Source organism: Drosophila miranda (genome assembly GCF_003369915.1).
Source record: "Drosophila miranda strain MSH22 chromosome Y unlocalized genomic scaffold, D.miranda_PacBio2.1 Contig_Y1_pilon, whole genome shotgun sequence".
In the NCBI taxonomy this organism is placed as follows: domain Eukaryota; kingdom Metazoa; phylum Arthropoda; class Insecta; order Diptera; family Drosophilidae; genus Drosophila; species Drosophila miranda.
The window spans coordinates 22,780,113-22,795,916 of record NW_022881603.1 but is presented as its reverse complement, the minus strand read 5'-3'; the positions used below and the strand labels follow the sequence as shown (position 1 = coordinate 22,795,916).

General features: G+C 42.9%; 1 protein-coding gene across 1 annotated transcript in view; it reads right to left on the bottom strand.

The window, feature by feature from the left end:
* Positions 1 to 15,378, bottom strand: part of LOC117191525 — a 138,003-nt gene extending 122,625 nt beyond the window's left edge. Inside the window, exon 1 of the mRNA XM_033396366.1 lies at positions 13,588 to 15,378. The gene's annotated coding sequence lies outside the window, so the exon portion shown is untranslated. The remainder of the gene's footprint in view (positions 1 to 13,587) is intronic.
* Positions 15,379 to 15,804: the final 426 nt, after the last annotated feature.

Genomic DNA, 15,804 nt, shown 5'->3' with positions numbered 1-15,804 from the left:
TTTGTTTGTTAAAGCTTTGCGCTTGCTTGCCCTGCTAAACGCTCTCTGCCAGCTCGCTCTTCGCTATCTCCGCTTTGCGTCTGCCTACCGACGTCGGCCGAGCGAAGCTGCGCTTAGCGATCGGAGCGGCAATGTAAAGGGCAGGCAAGACACACTTGCAATTTGGATGTCACGCATTAAAGAACATATCGTAATTTTATTTCTGCGCCGAGTTTTATTTAATTCGAAAGGCAAGACACACTTGCAATTTGGATGTCACGCATTAAAGAACATATCGTAATTTTATTTCTGCGCCGAGTTTTATTTAATTCGAAATAATTAGTGGGCCGATTGGGGATAAAAAACATTATCTCCACATAAAAATTGGTGACCCCGACGTGATATCTGAGTTGCATTGTCAATTAATAATCATTCGCGATCGACATTCGTTAGCCCTAGCAAAATTTCGGCGGTTAAGCACAATTCGGTGCTAAAACACACTTACATACACCTACATACACGCATTTCTGGCTTTTAATTTCTCTGTCGCGACAATTCGGTCAGTGCAGTGCGGTAGGCAGTGCAGCGAACTCACTAATACACACAAGCGGAGTACAAAGCGGAATCGGACAGCTCGCACAGCCGCACAGCTAAAGGCATTAGCTGTAATCCCTTTGCTTTCGGTTCCCACGTTTGTACGTATACAGGGTGTCTTTTTCGGTCGTGCTGAGTGACTCTTTTAAAACCTCAACATGGCAGCACCTGAGCCTACCAATGTCGCGAACGCAGCAATGCCGAGTGATGTAGATTTCTACAAGCACAAGGCCGAGTCCATCGCGCGCCCACTAAAGGCCATGGATCGCTTTCTCACCAAGGAAGAGCTTGCCGAGTTAGATGAGGCAGAACTTCAAGCTCGCTTAGAGCAAATCGAGCGAATGAATGCGGATTTCGATGCCGCTCAAACGAGCCTTGAAAGGCTGGATTTCCTGCAGTTAGCCCATGGTGCACGACTGGACTTTTCGAATGTTTATGTGAAGGTTAGGCCCAGGCTGTCGCGGGAGTTGATGGCTGCTCGCACGGTAAATGTTGCCAATTCAACGGCTCGGCATACTCTCGAGGGGAATTCATCGTTGTTCGCCTATAATAGTATAGGCCGTTCTCGAATGCCCGAGTTGCAGCTTCCGCGATTCGGGGGGAACTACATGGATTGGCCAGAATTCCACTCGATGTTCTCGACAATGGTGCACAAAGACCATCGTATACCAATCATCGAAAAATTCCAATATCTTCGTGGATGTCTAGATGGTGCTGCGCTGGATACGATTCGTTCCTTGGAACTTTCTGAGGAGAACTACGACAAGGCGTTGAATTTGCTAATGTTGCGATTCGATAATAAACTGTTACATTTTCAGGCACACGTCAAGGCTATTTTCGGGCTGCAAGGGGTGGAGAAGGGCTCAGCTATCGGCTTGCGCGCGCTCAGCGACAAAATCAATTCGCACTTGCGTGCACTTCAGACCTTGGCGACCCCGCAGGAGATTTCGGATGGGTTGCTGATCTTCATCATAGGCACGAAACTGGACCACAAAACAAAGAAGAAATGGGAAGAGAACTTGCCGACGTCAGGATTGCCTCGGTGGTCAAGCATGGCCTCATTTTTGGAAGCGAGATGTCATGGCAACAAGTTCTAGTCAACAGGTGGGAGAAGACAAACCTGTCACCCTCATCACCTCCAGTAACGACCATCCTAACCCCATATGTAACCATTGCAATTCCTCCGAGCATGACATATCTAGATGTCAGGCATTCCTGAATCTCTCTGCATTTGAACGATACAAAGAAGCAAAGAAGAGCCGCTTGTGTTTGAACTGCCTCAACAAAGGCCATGAATTGCAGAGGTGCAGGTCAGGACTTTGCAGGCATTGCCAGGCCAAACATCACACGCTACTCCACATTCCATCGGGAACTGGTGCTTCATCTTCCTCTCACCGGCCGAGGAATCGATCCAGCAAGAGGCCGCGACTGTGCTTCTAGCAAGCGGGTGTTCTAGCCCTCCCCCCTCGATCCAGAAATCTCAGCCTAGCCAGAAAGTGTTGCTACCTACTGCCCTCGTCCATGTAACAGATCGTTATGGAGCACAGGCAAACTTTGTAAAATCTAGACTTGCTGATCAGTTGCAGTTGGATCATCGCTCGTCTTATGTTCACATCTCTGGAATCGGAGATTCCATTCTACCTTCGAGCAAGTCTGTACATATAGTTGTACAATCCCAGGACGCAAGCTATCGAGCTTCCTTCGCTGCAATTGTCACCAACTCAATTACGGAAATGCAGCCTAACTTCGGCGTAGACGCAAAGGATTGGCCAATGCCGAATAATCTAAAACTAGCTGATCCTAATTTCTCCAAGCCCCAACGTATCGATCTGTTGATAGGTTCTGGTTTGTTCTTCGATTTAATGTGCGTCGGACAGATTCGACTATCAGCCCAATTGCCAACATTGCAGGAGACTAAACTTGGTTGGATAGTATCAGGAAGCATTGATAGCTCGGAGAATAAGCGTGCAGCTTTAGCCGCTTTTGAAAATTCCTCGTGCATCTCTATTGACGATTTTCGACCCACAACGCTGGAGTACCAAAACTTAGAGCAGCAATGCAGGAAGCAGCTGCTCGAGTGCCAGGTGCAATTGGAAAAACTGCGATCGGAGAATCAGGAACTGCAGCGCGAACTTTTCCATATATTAAAAACCTACATATCCACGCTAAATGAAATTCAACTTTCAACAATTTCTACATTGCCAAATTTCCTGCCATTCTATGCAATTACAGAGGTTCCCGATGATCAAGACGTAATCACGACAAGCCGCCTTCGTAAAGAAGCTGCGCCCAAGCAAGCATCTTCAATAGGGCCGTTGGAAAAATAGCGGTTCTGCCCCTTCAGGATGGATCTGTTGAAAGCCTTTGCCTTCCAACGGGGGGTGAATGTTCGGAGCAGAACCCAGCCGATTAGCTGCTTGCCAAATAGCACCTAATTATTGGCCCTCAGCCGCTTATTTTGTTTGTTACTTATGTCTATGTCACTCATTTGTTTGTTAAAGCTTTGCGCTTGCTTGCCCTGCTAAACGCTCTCTGCCAGCTCGCTCTTCGCTATCTCCGCTTTGCGTCTGCCTACCGACGTCGGCCGAGCGAAGTGCGCTTAGCGATCGGAGCGGCAATGTAAAGGGCAGGCAAGCCACACTTGCAATTTGGATGTCACGCATTAAAGAACATATCGTAATTTTATTTCTGCGCCGAGTTTTATTTAATTCGAAATAATTAGTCGGCCGATTGGGGATAAAAAACATTATCTCCACATAAAAATTTATTTCATGTGTGTGTGTGCGTGTAACTCCTGGCAGGAACCTTGCCACTTGTAGTGGCCAGTTGTGACTCTAAAACTCCAGAGAACAGCTTGGGAACATAACATTAACTCTGCTCTTTACAAAAACAAGATAAGAGATCAATTACAAGAGAGCAGTAGTTAAAGCTTCCATTGAAGAGCTTAATGTCTAATTTAGAGAAGCAGCGTGGATCTGTGGGAGTTATGTTTTAAAGCTTTACTAGAAATCATACGATTACTCCGTTAGTCGTGGAAGCTATGTGTAAGCTTTGCTTAGCATCGTACGATTACTCCGTTATCTAGGGAAGCAAGGTGTAAGCTTTGTCTGGAATCGTACGATTACCCCGTTGGTTGTGGAAGGTAAAGTTCCGATCGTAAGGGCTAATGCAAGTAATAGAACTTCTGGCTAGATCATTGCTATAGTGAAGCTGTGCGAATTCGGATGTGTCTTTTTATACAAATATATAGATCCAAGTGAATTTGAAAACGTTGTGCAATCAAACACGTGACAACTAAATTGAAGTTCTGGTGGACTACATTATTCCTTTTGGATTAAAAAAAAATAAAAGGTATTTGGACCTTACAATAGTGACACAGCTTTAACAGTCTCGTATCATAGGGCTGGAAATCTTACTACGTTCGACACTGGGAAAGAAAAACCAATTGACCCCCCTCCAAGAACGAGGTCGTCAAAGTCCATCGATTTCTTAGTAGATCTGGGAAAGACCTCGGATTTCCCAGGAACCAGCATCTACATAAACCAACGATAACTACAACCAAATAAACCAGAAAGAGCCGTCCGAAGATATACTAGAGTGAAACCCGAAGTTATGTGGAGGCATACTTGAGCTGAAGTACATTTTGGAGTAAGACGAGAAGAATAGTTTTCTTGCGCATTCGGAGAAACTAATATGCCGCACTCGTCACCCTTCTCGCTTATGAATTAAGCGCGCGGCTAAGGCTTTTGCATGTAGTTCTTCGCAATGTGTGGAGTGGCTCTCAAACTGTGAAAATAAAACATTATTCTGCGGCGATCCACACTGCCGTTTAATAGTCGTCGTGTGAAAATGTACCAAAGTATTAGTCTTGAGTCTCGTCATGAGATTTTCCATTTATTAAAGATTAGGCTACGCACTAACTATTTTTGTATTGTCTAGATTTAAAAAGGAAAAAAAAAAAAAAAAAAACCAATAATGTATATAATTACCCATAATTAGAAATTAGCGCAAATGAAAACCACATTTTTTTTAAGATCCGCCGTTGAGTGGCAAATCGTCATCGTACGGGTATGGAAATGGAAAGAAAATCGGTGTTTCATCCGAATTAGAAGTGAAGACCTGTATATTCATAATTTTTCTCCCTTCCTCAGAATATGTTCCTACGTCGCCCCTTGAGCTCAACGGACACGCCGGATAATTCGTATAAAGTATGAGTGAGTTACGAAACTTCCTTAAACGGAATTCTCGAGTATTTTCGAAATATATATCTGTCTGATAAGACTTCTATTCCGGTATATAAAACAACCATATCCGTGCCATAATTTAAAGCGGATCGGCTACTAACTTTAGTTTCACGTTTGCCTTCTAGGTATATAATTATCATATTTTTCTCTTCTTTCCAATTCAATTTCTTTTACGCCATATTCTCTACACATAAGTCCTATATACATATATACATATAACTAGGTATAACTGGATACTATTTCCTCCTTCTTTATTTAATTACTTTATGCTAAGTTTATACTTGTCTGGAAAACCATGAAGTCCAAACCCTTAAATTTTGAATTATTAAATAATAATTAGTAGATAATAATGGAACATTAAACCTTTCGTGTTTGTCCTGAGTAGAGCCTGAGGAAGTCCGATGATCAAATAGAGATGCGCTCGATTAGGGTTATGCTGTCGATTAAACGGCATACAAAGGTAGGGAGGGTAGAAAAGGGGTCAAAGTCATCTGAGTTCCCCAAGAGCGACGGAATGTAGCCTGACTATTTGTCGGTAGTCGGTTAAACAGTTAGTTAAAATTCACATTCTTTTCTTTTTTATTTCTTTTGTAGAGTTCCTTTTGAACATTAAATCAAGTGTACCTAAAACATCTTTGCGAATGTGTTCGTATAGCAGATAGGAGAGTAGGAAAGATCCCACGACATTCCGGCGAGCTAGTTAGAGCATAGCTAGAGGTACACGTTCCGAAATCCTGCTATACTATTGGTGTCTGACCGTCAAAAAAAGTATGTACAACCTCCATCCGTACATACAATCTCACACCTCTACGAATATGAATTTCTGGCACATTACATAGATTGGCGCCCAACGTGGGGCCAGAGTACGAGTTACTACTGGTTAAAACCCCCAAAAACTTTGCTCGTTGCAATTTTAAATTCCACATTAAAATTAATACTTCCCGTCCAACTACTGTAACGGAGAATATTGATGGAATTTTGGATTTAAGATTCTGAGTTTCGGAATACCTAACCAAATAGAATCCGCCAGGTAGCAAGGGATGGAAACTGATTTTTTTTTGTTACCAGAATTAATTTGCGAATATACGACAGCTATTCACAAAGGCGGATAGGTCGGCCAAATTATAATAGGATAACCCCAAAAGAGTTTATGAGGGAAGAGTATCGATGGCTTTCGGAAGTCTAATTTTCTAGATATAGATTTGGAAATTAGCCATTGCCAAGGTTACTGACCGCATAAACATACCATAGACCAAATTAGATTTCATTGAGGTTATATTCCGGCGACAAGAGAAAGCGTATATCGGACGGAGTCAAGCTCGAAAAGGACAAATATTGGGTATTTAGGAAAATTTTGTAGAATTTATTGAAGCTTTGGTCCTATAATTAGGGATTTCCACATTTAGTGATCAGAACTCGTATTACTGGGTTATCTTAACATGTCACCAGTACAACGTACCCCAGGGAGCAAGGCGTCGGGTGACGTGGACGCCCAGATCTGTGGTATATGTCAAGAAGCCATAAGAAGAAGTCAACTAATATGTACTGCATCTTGTGGGCACAGGTATCATGATACTTGCATGAAAGAATTCGTGAAAAATAACAGAAATTGCCCCGTATGTAGGGCGGAGTTGAATCCGGAGGAAATTTCGTTTGATGAGAATACTCTAGCAGCCGAATTACCACCCGACATGGGTTCGGGTATAGTGCCGTTAGAAGGGGGATCCAACCCGGAGTCAAACGCTTCAGAGAGAGGACTTCAAAAGTCAAGAGGGGCTAGGCCTAAACAGGGACGAGGAACTACATCGCGCAGAGGGATGCATACTAGGTTGCAGTCTCAACAATTTCGGGATAATTCTTTGGGCAGTATCAGCCATAGGTCGGGCGAAGGAGATATGTCGGAAAGAACCCTTGAGGTTATACAAGCCCTGATAAAAGGTGAGCAGAAAGATATGCTGGTGGAGCTAAGTTCATTCGTTAAGAATTTGATCGAAGAAAATCTACGCGGACAATTAGGTAGGATGACTATAGCTTCAGATAGCACGCCTGTACAAGCGACAAGGCAAAATCACGAGCCTAATATAACAGGAAACTCGTTGTCTTCAGAAAATGAAAGGGAAAGGGGATTACCACATCCAAATGTCTCTAACAGGGCAATAGCTCCTGGGAAGGCCGCTAATATCTTAGCCAGTTGGCGACTAAAGTTTGACGGATCCAAAGACGCTATGCACGTCGACGAATTCCTGTACAGGGTTCGTTCACTTACATCCTCCACTTTAAATAACGATTACGAATTACTCTGTGACAATATGCATCTGCTTTTCTCGTCTAAAGCCAGCGATTGGTTTTGGAACTTCCATAGAAAGAACCCACAGTTTTCTTGGCAAACTTTTTCTGCCTCATTTAGACAACGATTCGATGATGCTAAAGATGATTTCGACTTGTGGGAGTTGATTAGAAAACGCCGTCAGAGAGAGGGTGAATCGTTTGACGATTACCAGACGGCCGTCGAAGAATTAGTGTCCAGGCTCTCACACGAGGTTAGCGAAAATAAGTTAGTAGACATTTTAAAACGTAACGCAAAAACGGCCCTCAGATATGAACTCTTGCATCTCAAAATCAGCGATCGAACTGGCCTGAGAGAAGAAGTTCGCAAGCATGAAAACTTCTGTAAAGACAACCATAACCCTTTTCCACGAGGTAAATTCAGCAAACCGAATGTAGCAGAAATACTTACGGACAATGAAGATATGGAGGAAGAAGACGTTTCGCAGATTTATCGTAAGAAACTAGTATGCTGGAACTGCGACCAGGAAGGGCATCGTTTTGATGATTGTTTAGGAGAAAGGCGAATTTTCTGCTATGGGTGTGGTGCTAAGGATATTTATAAACCTCGATGCGTCAAATGTAACCCAGCGAAAAACTTGAAACGGGATGTACCGACCGGAGCCCAGTCAGTACATCCGACCAAGAACAGCAACTAAACGAAAGTAAACCAACTACCTTAAGAGGGCTTTCCGAAGGGGTAGTTGACGTAAAACCGGATATGATACTACACCAAATTTGTACAGGTATAGATGTAGCGACTCAAACGATGGAGAGCAAAGAGTTAGATTCAGAAAATGTGAATACGTGGTTTAAATTGATAGTTAAGCCCAAACGATCAACGGTCCGGAGACGAGCGTTCTGGAAAAAGGTCCAATCTGTTCGAAAACGTTTAGTCTCAGCAGTTATTCTGAGTTCAGATAACCGATTGTACACGGAGGTAATGATCGAAGGGCAAACTTATAAGGCTTTGCTGGATTCAGGAGCAACCATTAGTTGTTTGGGTGGGAGAGCAGCAACCTTTTTAGCACATCACCCACAGTCTCAGAAGTGTTTGGGAACCATACGCACTGCCAGCAACGAAGCTTGTACCGTAGTGTCCAAATTGGTGGTCCCGATTGAATTCCGTAAAATAGTTAAGGAAGTAGAGTTCTTTATCATACCAGATTTAAAGCAAGATGTTTATTTAGGAGTTGACTTTTGGAAAGATTTCGGTCTTCTATCCCAATTATTGACCCGAGAAGGAACTGTGAGCTGTTTGGAGAATAGAGACGACACGATTATGAAGGAAACGCCTAAAATGCATTCCCTAAATGAAGAACAAAGAAACCAATTAGAGGCGGTAATAAGAACCTTCCCGTCATATGAATGCGACGGACTAGGTCGTACACACCTAATACAACATTCTATGGTAATCAATGCCGAAGTACCCGTCAAACAACGACATTGGCCCATTTCCCCCGCGAAAGAGAAAGTGATGTTCGAAGAAGTAGAGAAGATGATTAAGCTGGGCGTGATAGAACCTTCAAATAGTCCATGGAGTAGCAATTGCGTCCTAGTAAAGAAAGGGAACAAGAATAGGTTATGCCTTGATTCTCGAGAGATCAACAAATATACCCGAAAAGATGCATACCCCCTTCCCCATATAGATGGGATACTCAGTCGATTGCCACCTGCCAAATACATAACGGGACTCGATATGAAGCATGCTTATTGGCAAATTCCCCTAGAGGAGTCTTCACGCCAATACACCGCGTTTACCATACCTAACCGACCGCTGTATCAATACAAAGTTATGCCTTTTGGTCTAACCAATGCCTCACAAACCCTCTGTCGTTTAATGGATAAGGTAATACCTGCTAACTTGCGTACGAGAGTGTTTGTTTACCTCGATGACTTACTAATTTTATCAGACGATTTCGAATCCCATTTAATGTTACTGAGAGAAGTTGCAGTACACTTACGAAAGGCTAATCTTACGATAAACATTGCCAAGTCGCACTTTTGCATGCGTGAGATTAAGTATCTGGGGTTCATCATTGGATACGGACAGGTAAAGACGGATCCGAGTAAAATTGAAGCTATTAAAGAATTCCCCGTTCCCAAGACGGTGAAACAATTGCGACGATTCCTTGGTCTTGCTGGGTGGTACCGTCGTTTCGTCGACAATTATGCAACGGTAAGTTGCGCCCTCACAGAACTATTAAAGAAACCGAAAGCGTATGCGTGGAACCCTTTGGCCAATCAGGCATTTGAAAAACTTAAACAGTGCCTGACGTCAGCTCCCATTTTGTCTACTCCTGATTTCTCAAAACCCTTTTTGCTGTTATGTGATGCTAGTACGGTAGGAATTGGTTGTGTGTTAGCTCAGAAAAACGAAGAAGGAGAAGAATTACCCGTAGCATTCATGTCCGAGAAGCTATCTAAAGCTCAGAAAAACTACTCAGTCACGGAATTAGAATGTTTAGCGGTGATAAAGGGAATTAAAAAGTTTCGTGCTTATGTAGAAGGTCAGGCATTCGAGGTGATAACCGATCATGCCTCATTACAATGGCTTATGCGTCAGAAGGAGTTGTCTGGTAGATTAGCTCGATGGGCCATAAAACTACAGGGATTCTCTTTTGAGATAACGCACCGGAAGGGCTCACTAAACGTGGTAGCGGATGCCCTATCGCGTAAAGAGGAAATTACTGTCTCTGAAATGGAAGAGCAGGGTCCGATAGTTGATCTGTCTGCCGCAGAATTTAAATCACCAGAATATATGACCTTAATTGATAACATTCGCGCTAAGCAAGACAAATTACCAGACTTGAAGATTCTCAATGATTTTGTCTACAAAAGAACCGAACCTGATCAGGGAAATAATGGTGTAGATAATCTATCTTGGAAATTGTGGATTCCTAGGGAACTCACCCAGGGTGTAATCTCGCGGGCTCATGATCCGCCCAATGCCGCTCACAGTGGAGTAGGGAAAACCATCGAAAAGATTAAAAGATATTTGTTTTGGCCAAAAATGAACAAGCAAATACGTGAGTATGTAACTCATTGTGAAGTGTGTCGTCACACCAAACACCCGAACACCGTGTTGAAACCACCCATGGGAAAACCAATGGTGTCTGATCGTCCGTTTCAAAAGCTTTATATGGATTTGCTGGGTCCATATCCCCGATCCAAGAAAGGGCATATTGGCTTACTTATTATCGTAGATCACTTCACAAAATTTCATTTCCTATGCCCCTTAGGGTGTTTACTTCCAATCGGGTGTGCGATTACCTCGAAAATTATTTGTTCTGTACATTTGGAGTCCCCGAGGTGATATTAACAGATAACGGATCTCAATTCGTTTCTGGAGCCTTTCAGGCTTTTCTAACCCGCTTTGGGATACAACATATTCGTACGGCGATATATTCACCACAGGCGAATGCCAGTGAGAGACTCAATAGATCGGTGTTAGCAGCTATAAGAGCTTACATAAGCCGGGATCATTCCACTTGGGATACCAAATTACCGGAAATCAGTGCTGCTCTCAGATCCAACATTCACCAAAGCACCGGGTACTCGCCCTATTTCCTAACCTTTGGACAAAATATGATTCTGAATGGCAAAGACTATGAGTTGCTTCGCCACTTAAGACTCTTATCGGAGGATAGCCGCATTAGTTATCCGGAAGCACTACAAATTATTCGCGAATCGGCAAAGAAAAAGGCGAAAGAGTCCCATGAACAAAATGCTAGGCGATATAATCTACGCTGTCGGAAAGTAGAGTTTAAGGTTGGAGAGCCAGTACTTGCCCGCAATTTCTGCCAAAGCAATGCTATTAAAAAGTTCAATGCAAAGTTAGCGCCGGTTTTTATTTCAGCCGTGGTATCTAGACGAGTTGGCTCATCCTATTATCAACTGAAGAACGAACAGGGTAAAAACTTAGGAATATTTCACCTCAAAGACATACAAGTGAAACACTAGGCAACTGTCCTTTTTCCGTTTAGGCTTCGCCAGTTAAAACTAGCGCTTCCTCAACTGTGGTGTAGTGGCCAGTTGTGACTCTAAAACTCCAGAGAACAGCTTGGGAACATAACATTAACTCTGCTCTTTACAAAAACAAGATAAGAGATCAATTACAAGAGAGCAGTAGTTAAAGCTTCCATTGAAGAGCTTAATGTCTAATTTAGAGAAGCAGCGTGGATCTGTGGGAGTTATGTTTTAAAGCTTTACTAGAAATCATACGATTACTCCGTTAGTCGTGGAAGCTATGTGTAAGCTTTGCTTAGCATCGTACGATTACTCCGTTATCTAGGGAAGCAAGGTGTAAGCTTTGTCTGGAATCGTACGATTACCCCGTTGGTTGTGGAAGGTAAAGTTCCGATCGTAAGGGCTAATGCAAGTAATAGAACTTCTGGCTAGATCATTGCTATAGTGAAGCTGTGCGAATTCGGATGTGTCTTTTTATACAAATATATAGATCCAAGTGAATTTGAAAACGTTGTGCAATCAAACACGTGCCAAGTAAATTGAAGTTCTGGTGGACTACATTATTCCTTTTGGATTAAAAAAAAATAAAAGGTATTTGGACCTTACAATAGTGACACAGCTTTAACAGTCTCGTATCATAGGGCTGGAAATCTTACTACGTTCGACACTGGGAAAGAAAAACCAATTGACCCCCCTCCAAGAACGAGGTCGTCAAAGTCCATCGATTTCTTAGTAGATCTGGGAAAGACCTCGGATTTCCCAGGAACCAGCATCTACATAAACCAACGATAACTACAACCAAATAAACCAGAAAGAGCCGTCCGAAGATATACTAGAGTGAAACCCGAAGTTATGTGGAGGCATACTTGAGCTGAAGTACATTTTGGAGTAAGACGAGAAGAATAGTTTTCTTGCGCATTCGGAGAAACTAATATGCCGCACTCGTCACCCTTCTCGCTTATGAATTAAGCGCGCGGCTAAGGCTTTTGCATGTAGTTCTTCGCAATGTGTGGAGTGGCTCTCAAACTGTGAAAATAAAACATTATTCTGCGGCGATCCACACTGCCGTTTAATAGTCGTCGTGTGAAAATGTACCAAAGTATTAGTCTTGAGTCTCGTCATGAGATTTTCCATTTATTAAAGATTAGGCTACGCACTAACTATTTTTGTATTGTCTAGATTTAAAAAGGAAAAAAAAAAAAAAAAACCAATAATGTATATAATTACCCATAATTAGAAATTAGCGCAAATGAAAACCACATTTTTTTTAAGATCCGCCGTTGAGTGGCAAATCGTCATCGTACGGGTATGGAAATGGAAAGAAAATCGGTGTTTCATCCGAATTAGAAGTGAAGACCTGTATATTCATAATTTTTCTCCCTTCCTCAGAATATGTTCCTACGTCGCCCCTTGAGCTCAACGGACACGCCGGATAATTCGTATAAAGTATGAGTGAGTTACGAAACTTCCTTAAACGGAATTCTCGAGTATTTTCGAAATATATATCTGTCTGATAAGACTTCTATTCCGGTATATAAAACAACCATATCCGTGCCATAATTTAAAGCGGATCGGCTACTAACTTTAGTTTCACGTTTGCCTTCTAGTTTTATAATTATCATATTTTTCTCTTCTTTCCAATTCAATTTTTTTTACGCCATATTCTCTACACATAAGTCCTATATACATATATACATATAACTAGGTATAACTGGATACTATTTCCTCCTTCTTTATTTAATTACTTTATGCTAAGTTTATACTTGTCTGGAAAACCATGAAGTCCAAACCCTTAAATTTTGAATTATTAAATAATAATTAGTAGATAATAAAGGAACATTAAACCTTTCGTGTTTGTCCTGAGTAGAGCCTGAGGAAGTCCGATGATCAAATAGAGATGCGCTCGATTAGGGTTATGCTGTCGATTAAACGGCATACAAAGGTAGGGAGGGTAGAAAAGGGGTCAAAGTCATCTGAGTTCCCCAAGAGCGACGGAATGTAGCCTGACTATTTGTCGGTAGTCGGTTAAACAGTTAGTTAAAATTCACATTCTTTTCTTTTTGATTTCTTTTGTAGAGTTCCTTTTGAACATTAAATCAAGTGTACCTAAAACATCTTTGCGAATGTGTTCGTATAGCAGATAGGAGAGTAGGAAAGATCCCACGACATTCCGGCGAGCTAGTTAGAGCATAGCTAGAGGTACACGTTCCGAAATCCTGCTATACTATTGGTGTCTGACCGTCAAAAAAAGTATGTACAACCTCCATCCGTACATGCAATCTCACACCTCTACGAATATGAATTTCTGGCACATTACACACTTTTGGCTCTACCACAATTCCATGAATCAAATGATTGGACAACTAGGGTATTTGGGTTTCTGGGTTTTGCGCACGAAAATGCATTATATAATTAGCAAAAGTTGCAGGTAAACCCAAATTTATCATATATAATAGTAGTAACAGGATGCTCTTACCTTTTCGCCTAAAATTGCCAAGTATTTCCCAGCTGTTTCTTTGCCTTAGTTTTCACTTGTGCTTTCCTTTCTTAGCTCTTTCTTTCTTTATCTTGTGCTCTTTCTCTTGGTTTAGTTAACCATTGTTTTTTAACTGTTGTTTTTGCTTACACACACATACACACACACACACATACACGTTCACTTTCACAGATACGGTGACACTCGCGCAACACGAACACAGATACAGGCGGCTGCGGCTGCTGCGGCGGGGACGTGCGTCAAACGTTTGGGGCACATATTTCGGATGGTGAATTCATTAGGCATGCGGGAATTTTAATTTCACTTGCTCACACACACGCACATAGTATGTGGCGACATATTTCTCAAGCATTTTTGCAACGGAATCGAGGCGACGGTTGTGGGATGTGGGTTTCTCCTGCTGCTGCCGATGCTGTTGCTGTTGCTGTTGCTCCTTGTCCTGCTGCTGATCCTGCGAGTCCTAGACATGCTTTTCGCTTTGTTTTTTTGGCGGCTCTGGCGTTGCTTTTCAATTTTCGTGTGGCGGTGACCTTGCCGCCCAAGTGGAAATAACTATGCCACACACGGCACACACACCACCCACCTCCACACACACGCACACACACGCTACTCACACAGTGAGGCTGAGCGCACGTTGACAGCTGTAAAAAATTGCGTTGAAAGGCTGCAGATTTTTCAGCATTTTACGGCCTGCTGGTGGCATGGAGGAGGAGGCGGTACAACTCCGCGGCAGGGAAGCAGGACCGTGGCCGGGGCCGACAGAAGCAGTACGACGATATAGGCCTCCAGAATTTCCATAACGCACGAGGGGCGGTGAAGGGAGGGCGACTGGCAGCGGGGCTGAGCAGAGCCCTACGCGTTTAATGTTCAAGTCAAGTGCGAAGCTTATGCGCCTCGACACGTGCGCGTGAGTGCGTCGTCGTGTCGTCTCCAGCGGGGGTAGGACATTGAGCTGGGGGCTCAGGGTTGTTCCTTCTCTTTCTCGCCCGCACTCGGTGTTTTATTATTTCGTTCTTTCTATCCTCTTTGTGTGATGCTTTCCCCCCTGCAAACACCACGAGATTCGTTCCTTTTGTTCTTCTCCGCTCCGCCGCTGCGATGACAAATTTTTCGTTGTCTGTGTACAACAAAACAAAAAAAAAAGGAGAAGGAAAACACGAGAGGAGAGTAGAGTGTAGAGGAGAGAATAGAATAGAAAAAAAGAGTTTGGGGGATAGAAGAGGAGAGGATGAGCGCTTTCCAGTTTTTTAACGGCCGCCGATATGATTTCTCACTTTCGTTTTCCTTTCGCTCTTTTGTACCGTTGCTGGAGGTCTTTTTTTTCGTTAGGATGTGTGGTTTCAAGAACGTTTTTTTATCGTTTGTCTGTTGTTCTCCGTGCTCTCCTTTTCTGTACCGCTCCGCTCATTCGCTGTTGTTGCTTCGGTGTCGTCCCGTTTGCATAATAAATGTAAGCCGTTTGCGTTTTTCGCATCAGCGTCCGCGATGGATGCCACCGACCCGCATCCGAGTCGGACTAAAACACACGTGGCGGAGGGGAGTTTCGATATTTCTGCGGCTGCTGCTAATACACGGTCCAGCCAGCCAGCCTATTCCGGCCAACAGCTGCTCACCAGCCGAAAATCCGGGCTGTGCGATTTGAAAATGTACCGAATTTTAAGTTTTCCACCCGAATTACCGATTGCGGTGCGTTGTTCGAACCCGAGATTCCGAATTCCGTATTCCGTCAGCTCGTCTCTCGCGCAATTCACTAGTTCATCGCACGGGACCACTTTTCCTACTCTCAGCCGCTTTTCATTTAGATTTTCCACCCGCAAGTTTATTCGAAGAGTCTGTGCAAACTCACTCAAAGCATCCCAACCAACGCCAGCCAGCAGCCGCCGCGGCGCACAGTGGCGAATTCCGCCGTTTCAGCTTGCTAAATTAATAACTTCTGAACAAAAAAAGATATCTTCATGGAACAAACTGCATTTGAAAGAAAAATCTTTCAAAATTTAATCTGCTTAAGTAAATTATGCTACAGTGTCTATAAGCTTCACAATAAAATTGAACTTTGTTGCCGGTGCATAACATAACATTAAAACAATTTAAATAAAATAAAAAATAAAAAATGTTTAATCTGAAAGTTTGTTGATTTTCTTTTGTAACTGTAAAGTACTCCTTCACTTCCTGTTTAGTGGGAGGAATATCTAATAA